This window comes from Alnus glutinosa, chromosome 7 (assembly GCF_958979055.1).
Source record: "Alnus glutinosa chromosome 7, dhAlnGlut1.1, whole genome shotgun sequence".
Lineage (NCBI taxonomy): Eukaryota > Viridiplantae > Streptophyta > Magnoliopsida > Fagales > Betulaceae > Alnus > Alnus glutinosa.
The window spans coordinates 25,727,331-25,740,542 of NC_084892.1; the positions used below are offsets into that span (position 1 = coordinate 25,727,331).

General features: G+C 31.9%; 1 long non-coding RNA gene across 1 annotated transcript; it reads left to right on the forward strand.

Annotated features, from left to right (window-relative positions):
* Positions 1–1,857: 1,857 nt before the first annotated feature.
* On the forward strand, positions 1,858–2,544 carry LOC133873686 (uncharacterized). The gene is made up of 2 exons (XR_009901145.1): positions 1,858–2,194; positions 2,306–2,544. It is a non-coding gene; the product is annotated as an uncharacterized LOC133873686 (long non-coding RNA).
* The last annotated feature ends 10,668 nt before the right edge of the window (positions 2,545–13,212 follow it).

Genomic DNA, 13,212 nt, shown 5'->3' on the forward strand with positions numbered 1-13,212 from the left:
TACATCATCCCCTTATCCTCCTTTTGTCCTCCCAAATTTGATGTTGCTCTTAAAATCACCATTGAATTTATGATAGATCATTATTGAATTTTGATCCAATGGTGATTTTAAGAGCCACATCAATTTTGGGAGAATAAAAGGAAGACAAGAGGATGATGTGTAGCATTACTCGACTCTAATTAATGAAATTTTTATTAAGCCATCCAACTAGTAGAAGATGGCCAAAGTTCTAAAGCTACGACAATAAAAGACAAACAGATAAATATATACTGATTGTAATTTTATTTTATTTTATTATTATTTTTTTTTATAATGGATCAGTTTTCGGGTTTTGTTGTCCCAAAATGATTTTACATTTGAAACTTCTGAAGAATTCTTAAAGAGGTTTTTCAGTTCATCATCATAATTGTTGTATTTGATTTATTTTATGTTTTTATTAATTTTGGTGATGGTTTGTGGTTACAATTTTTTAATTGATTCAATTTATTGGAAAACACTTATTCCATTAGGGATAAGATTAAAGTGAAGTAAGTTTAATAATTGAATTGGTGGTGTGCGGTGGGACTATGGAGTAATAACTAAGAAGTAAAAATTGATGAGTGGGAGGAAACCCACTCGGTTAAGGCGGTTGTTTGGGTGAAAAAAAATGAGTAATACTATGATAAGGATTAGAGTCGTTTAAGTCTTTTTAAATATTATTATTAAATTTAAGATAATAATCATTAATTTTAAAAATCCACACCCCAAACGCACGACAAGGATTGTTGGGCGAATTTAACACTCCAACCAACGTGCTTTCTTACCAAATAACATGAATATAAATATATCTAAAGAATAATGATTCAATGCCACCTAAATATACAACTTTTCACCACCTTGCATATGTGGCAAGGTGGTCCCCCACTACTTTTTGAGTTTTTTTATTTTTTAAAAGGAAAATATTAAATTTATAACACCAACACAACAACCACACAACAACCCCTCACATGAGGGTGGACCCCACACACTGGGGCCCACCCTCATGTGAGGAGTTGTTACGTGGTTGTTGTGATGGTGTTGTGTATGAATCAAATCCCTTTTTAAAAATAAATTAAAGTGGGGGACCACCTTGCCACATAGACAAGGTGGTGAAAAATTGTATTTTTAGGTGGTAGTGAATCATTGCTCATATCTAAAAGGAAAACAACGTGCGGTTGGATAATGGATATGCCTAGCGACAAGCTTTGTCGAGGAGGAAAATTTATTGAAACTTTCTCATCCACTCAGAAAAATTCCTACTGCAGTTTCTAGAGAAAGAGTTTTCTTCAGTACCGGCCAATGAGAGGGCTGAACCAGTCGTTCAGATGAGAACCAATCATATGTTCTAGACACTAAACAAGACGTGGGAGTAGGTCCCATCTCCTACTGTTGACTCCAAAGTCTTTTAGAGAGATTATTTACATAAATGATTTTTGCAAAACATAAAATTGTATAAGATTTACGTAACAAGACACATTGATGGAATTCATACACTTTTTTATTGTACAACTAAACTCTTTTTATAAATAATTTCTTATAAGTGAAATGTTTTGTTCTACCTTTTGCACGTTAGAATTTATTTTATTTGTTTAAAAAATAAAAAACACATGTAAAGATGGGGTAAGGGGTGTACAAGAATGTACACTTCAGCATTTTTCATTTTACAGTCATATGTTGGAATTATGTCGAATTTAAATAAATAATTATAAAATATCCTAAATCAAATTTGACTCGAAAGACTTTAGACAAGAGGAAGCTTCCGATGCATACCTCCCCCACTAGAGACGTAAAGGAGTTGGAAACGTGTGGCACGGCCAACGCCACCCATCTAGATTTCTAGCAATCAATAATTAATTTTTATGTCGATATTCCCACTAAACTAAGCCGTCGACCCATCAACATCTTCTAGACTCGTGCTAGTATATAAAATGACAATCATGTATCTGGTCTTTCGAAGAAAGCTCATCGCCAGCCTCTATCCGCCTGGTTTTTCACATGGCATCTTTTGCAGCCATATATGACTGAAACCGTTTGAGGTTTAATTACTTCTGTCGAAAACAAGACATGGGTATGCCTAAGCAGCCGCTGATTCTGCTGTTCCTTATAACGCTTGTTTCATCGTCCCAGAAACCAACAGTTGTAGAAGCAAGGGCGCTTTCTTTAATTCCTCAACAGAGTAAGAATTACCCACAAAACCAGTACTCTGTTTTTCAGTCTCTGTTTTTCTTTACTGATGTTTGCTGATAAGAAGTGAAGGCTAATCTTAATTTTGTATGTGCAATTACAGGATCTTCAAACTTCTTCTCCACGCTCGGGCTTGTTTGCAAGTGCTGCGATGGCGAAAAAGGCGAGTGCACAAGTACATGGACAAAGTCTTGCTCTAAGCTCCAATGTTTTCCCTGGAAACTAGACAAGTCTCTGTAATTTTTGCTTTTTCTTGGTTGCTGTAGACTGTACATACTACATAGTTTTAGTAGTAATTGGTATAAATTAAGTGGGTTAATCAAACTTATTTCGTTTTTAGTTTCTCTAGTTCTGTTACACTTTTTACAGAATGAAATTGAATGAGTCTCTGTTAACCTAATAACTTCTCTGCTGTTCCTTCCGCTGCTGGTTGTCGAATGATGAATGGTGTTCTTCTCGTGCAAAACAATGATAAATAATATGGGACCAAAAAAAGAGAGGAAAAGAAAATTAAAACACAAATTTATGGAATTTGGTAATGTACTTACCTCTACAGAAGTGCGGTTATATTTAATAATTGATTTAGGGTTACAACATAAAATATTTATAACAAAACTCTATAATAAAATTTTACTGTACGGACAAATATGAAAAACTTCAAAAATACCCTATACCGTACTGTCGGGACGTTGCCTCCACACCCCCACAACCTAATCATCACCGAGCAACATAAACTTAATTACGCCCAACATGTCGTTGGCGTCGCGATGCTTCGTCAACTAACCATTATACTAATACTCTCTATGCCTAAGAGAATATAAACCACTTATTATAACAAATAAGTTATATGAACTATAATAGCTCAATCCCCTTATCAATTGGGGAATTGCTCCATGACTTTTATTTGTTATTTTATTTAATAATAATTTTTAATGTCACGTCAAAAAATGAGATGTGTAGCACTTTCCTCTTTGTGCAGAAAAAGCTCGAACCCTCTGGGCTGTAGGTTAATGGGTTTGGATATGTCAAAGTAGGCCCATATGACCAGACTGTAGCATCCGTTTGATTGCTGCTGTTCACTGGAGGATAGGCCCTGCTGCTGTAATGGGCCCATGGACCAAGATCTCAATCCAGCCCATATGCATTTTCAGTTGTTCGTTACTATCTTTGTTTGCCCCAACCAATAAATACTAAATAGGCCGGACGGCATTGGTCGAACTTAAAGATTACAAGTTCCATAACCTATTTTAAAAGCCCATATAATAGTATTTATCTTTTTATTTTTTGTTCCACTCGTGGCATATTTATATGACGTATATACACCTTAATAGATCCACACTTGTAAAAACACGTTACTTTACTCTAGTTGTACGAGAGTCGTATAACAGTCTATTAAATAATATTATTTTATTTATATTAGATAAATGCTATAAATCATATTTTTATTCCATAATTATCTCACAATGTTGATGTAGTATTTCTAATCAACCTTTGAATTTTTATTTTTTAACAAAAAGAGCTTGGGGCAGTTCTAGCCAAGAAAATATGGCTGAGAAGGAATTTTGTAGCGTTTGGTGGGGTTTTTACCTCGCCAAATCAACTAGTTAGTGAAGCGGTTGTTTCCATTGAAGACTTCAAAAGAGCCAATGCGCCAGCTGAAAAGGAGAGTGATTCTCATACTATACATATTCCCCCATTCCAGTAAAAGGCCCCACCTTCATGTTAATATAAAATCAATTGAGATGTTGCCATTGACATGAAGAATAGAAGAATGGGAGTATGGATTATTGCTTGTGATTATCAGGGTCTAGCCGTGGCAGGGACGGAGGGAGGGGGGTGCTGGGGGGGGGGGGGGTTTATGGCCCCCCTCAATTTCCTAAAAAAAAAAAACTTAGTAGGTGGAAAAAAAAAAATTTCTAAAAAATTAAAAAATATAAGGTAAAAATAAAAATTTAACTTGTTTGACCCCTACCAAATTTTTTTTTTTTTGACCTCCTCATAAGAACTTTTGGCTCCATCCCTGAAGTGATAGCCCGCAGTCTTACATCACATGATCATACAAATTCTCTTGTTGCTGAGGCATGGGTTGCTCTTCATGCTGTTATCCTTGCAAAACAATCAAGTTTGTTTGACATCATTTTGGAAGGAGATGCATTGTAGGTATTAAATGAGATCAATTTGGCAACTCCTTCTTTGAGTAGAATTGGACACTTCACTGACGATATTAGATCATAACTACACTCTCTTAGATCATTTGATGCAATTCATGTAAAAAGAGAGGCAAATTCTGTTGCTCATATTTTAGCTAAGGCAACTGTGTTTTATGTCAAGGACTCAACATGATTAGAGGAAACTCCACCTCTAGTCTTTGATATTATTCTTAGAGAGTCTTTGGACCCCTAACTTTTAACCTTTGGGTCTCGTATATATAAGAATGAAAATTTGTTCAAAAAAAAAAAAAAAAATTGTGGCTTCTAACCTTTCTCTAAAAATATAATTCTATTCCGATTCACAAGTCAGTGGCGATAATGGAAAAATAAAAATAATCACTGGAATTGATTATGAGAGATGATCAACTATGGATTTGTCATTTCTTTCTTGTACGAAGATTAACAAGAAATAGGCAAAAAATAAAACTAAACATTTCTCATTGATTATTGCACAGACAAATACTGGAAATAATGGTCTTTAATTAACACAAATGATATTTCTTCTATTTTACGTAAAGAGGATAAGAAGAAGAAAAAAATACAAATAAGTTAAGAGTTTCAATTCTTATAATTGAACAACAGCAAGATTAATGAACGAAACTAAAAATAGAATAAAATTTAAAAGTCCAGTGTTTGATGGTTGATGGATGGCCAAGGATTGAGTTATACAAGAACTTAATTACACGGCATGATTGTTGACAAACCATCCAGGAGTTTCCACAAGGGAGTATATTGGAGGGCCAAACATTGCTTAAGATCGGCGAATCTCCTTTATTATTTATAATATTATTGACTTTATTTCAGTCGATTTTTTGTGGTCAGCCTGAAAATCAATGAAAGTGTAATTTTTTTTTGCCCATTATGTGACATATTGGGTCACAACCAGATTGAAAACTGATCGCATTTCCATTAAATAGTTAGCGGAAAAGATTCTCCCTTAATTTCTGCTAAATTCAATAACTAGTATATTGTAATTTCTTTTACTCTAAGCCTAAAGCCTTGCTTTGACTTTAGTTTGTAGCTCATTTTCAAGTATCTAAAAAAATAAAAATAAAAATAAAAGAATATATTGGGGACCAAATTAAATAGATTTTTTTTTTTTAATTGCATTCCTCTATATATATAGGATATTCATTTTGTTCCATCATCTTTGTCTATTATTTCATTTAAATATTTTCAAAATATTGTTTGGAACATCTCAAAATATTATATTTTTTTTGAAAAGCTAATGACAGAAATTTAATAACTTTCATGCTTAACCTTGAGTTTACTTAAAGACCCAATACTAATGTTTTATCTGATTTATTTTAAAATTTCATAACTCTTTTATTTGGATAATGTATATTCAATAATATCTCTTAAAATTTTTATTTTTAAATTAGTGGATCAAGATGGAGTAAAGGAAATAAGGAAAAGTTTGGTACACAAGAAGTTGTGCACAATTTGTGCACAACCACTCACATGAGTGTGACCCATCTGAGTAGGTGGGTCCTATCCATGTGAGTAGGTTGTGCACTAACATGTTGTACAAGGATCAAATCCCAAAAGAAATAATTTACTGTATCCTTGACTGGTGAGCTTGTGACAAAGAGAGAGAGAGAGACTTCAAGACAGTCATGAGATTGTCCTCACCAAAGATTGCCTCTTTTCAACTGTAACCATTTATTATCCCTTTATTCTTCATATGTGACTAATATCATCTCTATGCAAGGTCCAATATTTGCGGCCCAGGAAAATTAAAAATTAAAAATTAAAAAATTAAAAAAGAGTATATTTTTAATAATTTCTTTTTAACTTATCCTTTACTTCATATGAAAAGTTAAAATCTGTATTTATTTATTTATTTGATTTTTAAATGAAGGAAGATAATACTTTTGCATCTACAAGATAATGCATATCAAAGAATATCTTTTAAACAATTGGATATTTTATAGTGGATTAAAAAATAATAAAAGTAGATACAATTCTTGTGCTAATTGATATCAGCACTTTCTGAGTGGGACCATTTCTCTTCTCTTGTGCTCTTATAAACGTGTAGTATGTGTATGTTCTCTATTTTCCACTCACGGCAAAGGAGGTTTAATCCAATAAAAAGAGCATTTAGTATTGGAAAAACTCCCAACGGAATAATGTTAGGGATTATTTATTTATTTTTTTTTAAAAAAATTATAATTTTTAAAATTATTATTAGATCAAAATTTAATAATAATATATTTTATATTCAATTGTAATTTTAAAAAGCATTTCAATTTTAGAATAATAAAAATATGATCTCTAATATTATTCTTTATTCAAACTGGTACGACATTTATCCCAAACTATATGTTTTTTTTTTTTGAAAAAATGTGCTCAAAAATTATATGTTCTATTAATATAAAAATTAAAAATCACATGCATTTTAAATAAATGTCAATTTAATAAACGACATTTATTGCATAGAGATATGATAGGTTTATAATTTTTGTACAACTACAACAACTGTTTCTCAAACTAATTATTGGATCTGTTTTTTTACATGTGCGTCGTATATATTCAATGGTTTATTTTTATTTGGTTTTTAGCAAAAAAAAAAAAAAAAAAAAAGAAAACAAAAATAAAAACACAAAATATTTTTTAACCAAAAAATGACAAAAAGAAGCGATAGCTTTCTAGTAGAATTCATCTTCTTCAAAGGTGCCTTGCGTGCTAAGAATTGAAGAAACTTGTTTGAACTTTTTCTCTAGAAAGTTGAAACCGTCAAACAGTGTTAGTTTAGTTATGTATATCCTTTCTCGTTTTCAAAGTTCCAGATTACTTGACAACACATCTATCTTGGATTCTTGAAGTAGAGCGATTTAATTACAACGTAAAGAAAGAAAGAAAATTCGAATTCTCTTTGACAATTCAACTGTCACAACGTACTAAAAATCAAAAATCACGGTAACCCACCTACTTTTGCAAAGGATAATGTCATGAAGAATTATGAGATTCACTGAATCTAACTTGCTATGTCTCAAACATTTAAATGTGTACTGCTATGCATCACTCAATTTTTCTATCATTCTCGAAAGCTTTTTTTTTTTTTTTTTTGGGGGGGGGGGGGGTATCTCATATTTAATAGCACGAAGGATAATGAGGTGATGTAGAATATTATTTTGGAAGTTAAATATATTTTTTTAAGGGTTAAATAGGGTTTTGGTACATGTGGTTTAAAGTTTTTATTTTTTGCTCAATGTACTTCATTTCGTATCACAGATGGTATTTGGGTTATGGAAAAATACGGAGCTGGAGATAGTTTCTCCGTATAAATTTCTGTCCAAAAACTAACGGTTATCTATGTCAACGCTTCTTAACACCCTTAAAAACTCGACACTTGTCTCAGAAGAAATCAGGGTTTGGGCCATTAGGGTATTGTTGGTTTTGGTCTGGGTCTGGGTTTGCCCCAACAGTCTTGCTATCACTGACTGTGGCGGTGCTGGTGATGGTAGTGCGGGCAGAGGGGTACAATCAATTGGGTCCAGTTTGATTTTCGTCTTTTCCCATAACCTAGGTACCATATGTGATACTAATTGAAGCACATGAGGCAAAATATAAAAACTTTAAACCATAGGTACCAAATGTGTGTTTTACCATTTATTTATTTATTTTATTATTTTAAAGTTAATGTGGCTTAAAATTACCATTAATTTTGAAATGAATTTCAATAGTGATTTTAAAAGTAACATCAATTTTGGAGGATAAATAGATGGTTAGCATTACTCTTAACATTAATTACTCCTACATCCCATCATACTATTAAAGGAAAACTTCACTTAACCTCTCTGAACTTTCATCACACTTGCAATTAGCCACCTAAACTTAATAAACTCTCAATTTAGTGTATCAATTTTTCTTTTTATTTATTTATTTATTTTTAATTTCACCCATTGTTAGGATTTCCGTTAATTACATTTTGTCAAAATTCTCAAAATACCCCTGTTATATATATATTTCAAAGATTTAAGTGTTGATATTTTTGAAAATTTCGTTAAATCACGACCAACACTTAAATCTTTGCAATTTTTTTTTCTTAAAAATATGAGGGGTATTTTGAGAATTTTGACGCCCATCCGTTAAGATTTAATGAAAAATCATAACGGATTGATGAAATTGAAAATAAAAATAAAAATGTATACACTAAGTTTAGAATTTTTGAAATTTAGAGAAATAATTGTAAAAGATGTTAATTGAAGTTTCATTTACTATTAAATATTAGTACCTAGGCTTTAATATCATGTTTCAGATTAAATTTTACTAATTTAATGACATATATGTTATCATATTCACAATATGTAATCATATCATTTAAAATTTTAAATAATATAATACCACGTAGGCATGTAATTTAATTAGTTCAGTTAATTTAAACTAGTTTATATCAAACGGTCAAAATTAATTTAATTAGTTCAATTAATCGTGTTGTTATTGGATTAATGGAAGAGAAATTGAATCTAAATTATACTAAGGATGGGATTTACATATTACTATATTATTAGGTTAAAATTAAAATTAAAATCAAAAACAGGATCTTGAATTTAGGCTTGGCAATTCGGGTTGTCATGTCAACCCATTTGGTTGGCGTGTCAACCCATTTAACTAATTTGGTAAAAAATATGTAATTATCGTGTCATGAATGTATTATGACGGGTTGATGTGTTATAAACGGATCATAAATGTATTATAAACAGATTGGTGAGTCATAAACGTGTCATAAACGGGTTGACCGGTCATAAACATGCTATAGTCTAAACCTAAATCCTATATATTCGTGTCGGATTCACGAGTCGTGTCAAAATTGCCAACTCTAATCTTGACAGTACAAGTTTCCATGCACATGGAGACATAGATGCAGTGATAATAGACTGACAGATACCCATCAGCCGTGCTTGAGAGAAGTGGGGGAGTTAATTTGTGGGACGGCGACAATCCATGTGGCTAAAAACTGGACACAAGCACACCACGCGGCGACCCTCAGTGGTGTGCCAACGACTACACCTTCCATGTGGACCCCCTGTTTTGGCGTTTTGTGCTTAATGTGCCGAGTTCCCGGTGGGGGCGACGATCATCGTCATCGTTATCTATCTGTCTTTAAATACAATCTTCCTCACGTTTGATCGTTCTATTGATTTTCTAGTGTTATGTCATATCTTATGAGTCTCCGAGTGGGGGATGCTACATTTTTTTGACTCGGTGTAAAATGTCTATCAACCCAATAGCCCAATAATTGTGCCACTTTTTTTCACTTTTTCTCCTAGCCCTATAATCACAAGAGATTTTCAACGTAACCCACCTTCTCTCTCTCTCTCTCTCTCTCTCTCTAAGTGAGACGATGATTGCTTAATTAGCCCTATAAACACACACTCGTTCTTATTTTTAGAGTTAAATATAGTTAAGCCCCTAAAATTATTAGTTATTTTGACCTTTTTTTTAAAAAAATAAATAAATTATAAATTAACATGTGTGACGCGTAGATATTTCAAATTATTATTTTGTTACAATTAAGCTCTTTTGTTAGGGGGTGATTAGAATTGATGGGAAAGCTAATTTTAACAACAATCTTTCAAAAACACCATCATTTTGACGGTTAAAAAACTAAGTTTACCTTTTATAATTATTAATCAATAACAAAAAGACCAAAATTTTCAAAAAAATAAAAAAAAAAAACAAAAAAAAAGGAGAGAAAAAAGCCTAAGGTCCCTCATGAGGTGATTCGGTCACCCAAATGGAAAAGAGGGGTGGTTGCGAACCACCGCCAGCCCATGAGGGGCAGTTGGTTGCCCCCTTCTCCTTGATTTTGGGTTACCGATCTACCCTCATGAGATGGTTCAACCATCCTTAGGGTTGTACTCTCTTTTTTTTAAAAAAATAATAATAATTAAAAAATCGGTTCATAGTTTTTTTTTTCTCTCCCAAAAAATATGGGTATTGTAAGAAGGCTAACAAAAAAGTGATCACATGCATGTGACATATTTTCCATCCAACCTAATAGTTATGCCTAAAGGAGATGTTTAATTGTAACAAAATGGTAGTTTGATGTATTTACGTGTCACACAAGTCAATTTATTGATTTTTTTTAATTTTTTTTAAATGATTGATAGTTCAAGGGATTGATAGTTTAAGGACTTAAGTGTATTCAACTCTCTCTCTCTCTTTTTTATTTTATTTTAAAAAAATTCCTAGCCACGAAACTTTTTTCTATTGAGAAACCATAATTTTTTTTCTTCTAATTTATTGTGAAACCATCATTTGAGTTTAGAAAATATGAACTTTTTCCTTATCCCTTGCCTTAGTTAAAATAATTTATGTGAGAGATATATGGATCCCTCCCGCCCAAAACAACAAAAGTCCAAACTCAATGAAGAGTATAGCTAGTTATTGGTAATGCATCAATCACATCAGTTCGATTGTAAAGAAGCAAACAAAGCGTGTAAGAAAATATAGAACAGCATAATCCCAAGCAACAGACAACTCAGACAAAAATTCATTTAATTCAGTACTGAGGCTACATCCACGGCAATTCCGTAATAACAACAACAACAATAATAATAATTGTAAAAAGATAAATTTCAGGTAATCCTTCAACTTTCATCACTTTTATAATTATTCTCTCTAAAGTTAAAAAAATTCTTAATTTAGTATATTTATTTTTCAATCTTTTTCAATGTCATTCATCTGTTAGGGTTTGTGGTTGAATTAGACTCGGCAAAAATAATAAAATGACCTTTATATTTTTGAAAATTTTATAAAATTCTAAATTTATCTTTAATAAAAAATTGAGTATTTTAATAATTTCTAAGGCATCTTATTGGGAAGAGATGAATAACTCATTTAGAGTGAGTGATTTATAAAGATACTTATGAGTGCTAAGTCACACATCGCCTAGTTATTAGGTGAAACTGAACTTAATTTATAAGAGATTTTAGAGAAACTTCAAATTGAGTAGTCATTTTGGGATGATAATGAAGATTTAACTAGCGCTTTTCTCTGAGTCGTTATACTATTACTCCATCTCTTTTCTCTTGTATGTTTCTCTTATGAACATAATAAAATATTAATTTTTTAATTAATATTTTAACACTTTCCATTACGTGCATGTTGACCAGAGAAGACGTTGAATGTTTTAATTGAAATCTAGGTAAATGACAGAGACAAAGTTTGAACTCGGAAACTTTTATTCTGATATCATGTTAATTCATCATTTATCGACAAAAGCTTAATATGATAGAAAATGGTATATTTAATTATTATATATATATATATATATATATATATATATATATATATATATATATATATATATATATATATATATATATATAAAAGTGTATATAACCCATGCCAATGGCAGAGCCACGAGGGCGAGAGTGGGAAAAAGACAATCTGTACTCTTGAGAAGATTTTGATAAAAAGGATTTGAAAACTTTAAGAAAGGTGTAGGCATCTGGTTGATCAAGTGAGTGGCAGTACAAAAACTTCTACCAATAATTTTGTAAGGGCGGTGAGATTGAGATAATGAGCTAAAGCGAGTCTCAACTAAATATTTGCGCTTGCATTCACAATTCTATTTTGTTACGAGAGAAATAATACACTTATATTTCTTGTATATTTACATATATACAATCAAGTTTTAAATTTACCGTTGAATTTGTGAGCCAAATTTCAAATTCACTATTAAATTTGTGGAACCTAATGATGTATGAAAGCAAGTAATTCTACGAAAGATGTCTGTGTGTTGCCAAAAAATGAGTGAAGAGTTTTGAAGTGTATTTTCTTCCTCCATTAGTTTGGAGTTGCTTAATGTTTAGGGAAAATGGATTCTCACTTGAGCATTTGAATTGCACAAAAGTTTCAAACACGTACACTTGCCTTTTGTTTTAAAGGAAAAAGGCAAGTGTATAGATCACTTACACTTTTGCAGCCATTGATTGAAATAGGTGAAATGCAAACATCAGTGTGAGTTAATTCCAAGCTATAGTTGGTTACACGGCTAGAAAGTTCAAGGTAATTGCCCACTCTTAGCTGATTGACATGAAAGATACAGATATAGAGACTGATTGGACCTAATTCGATCTAGACACGGGTAGCTGCTGGGTTTTGAAGACGTTTGTGCCGGGTGGATGCTGATGTCTTGATGCCAATCGAAGGGGCAAGGCTATTGAGTTATTGTCTTTATGCCTTGACCCTTAATAAAAATATTTTGGTGGTTCCGCCACTCATTCTACTTTCAATTAAAACTTTTGTAAAAGGGTTAAATAACACTCATGTACATGTAATTGGACCTTAAATCAAATCGTCGTATTAATTTCAAAAGATATTACAGGTGATAATTGTCGTTAATGGAAAAACCTAGTTTATATTTTTTTAGTCATTTGTTCATTTTTTTAAATAGACCTCCACGTTACCCACCTTAGCACGCTGACACATGTCCCTTTTTCCACGTGGCTCATGTATCAGAGGTGATACTTAGCTAGGTTTAGTGCCATGCGGAATGAGAAAAATAATAAAAACAAATACCTTAATTTTTTTAAAAAAAAATTTGAAGAAAAAATATTAGGGGTGGCTGGCCATCATATTTGGCATGTGTTGGTTCGAGCCACCTCCAATATTTTTTTCTTCACTTTTTTTTTTTTTTAAAAACAAAATTTTAAATTAAGGTATTTTTTTAATTATTTTTTTCATTCCATGTGGTACTGAAACCTTAAGTATCATCTGTGATACGTGAGCCACGTGGAATGAGGGACATGTGTTAACATTTTAAAATAGAGTTTGATGGAATTACTAA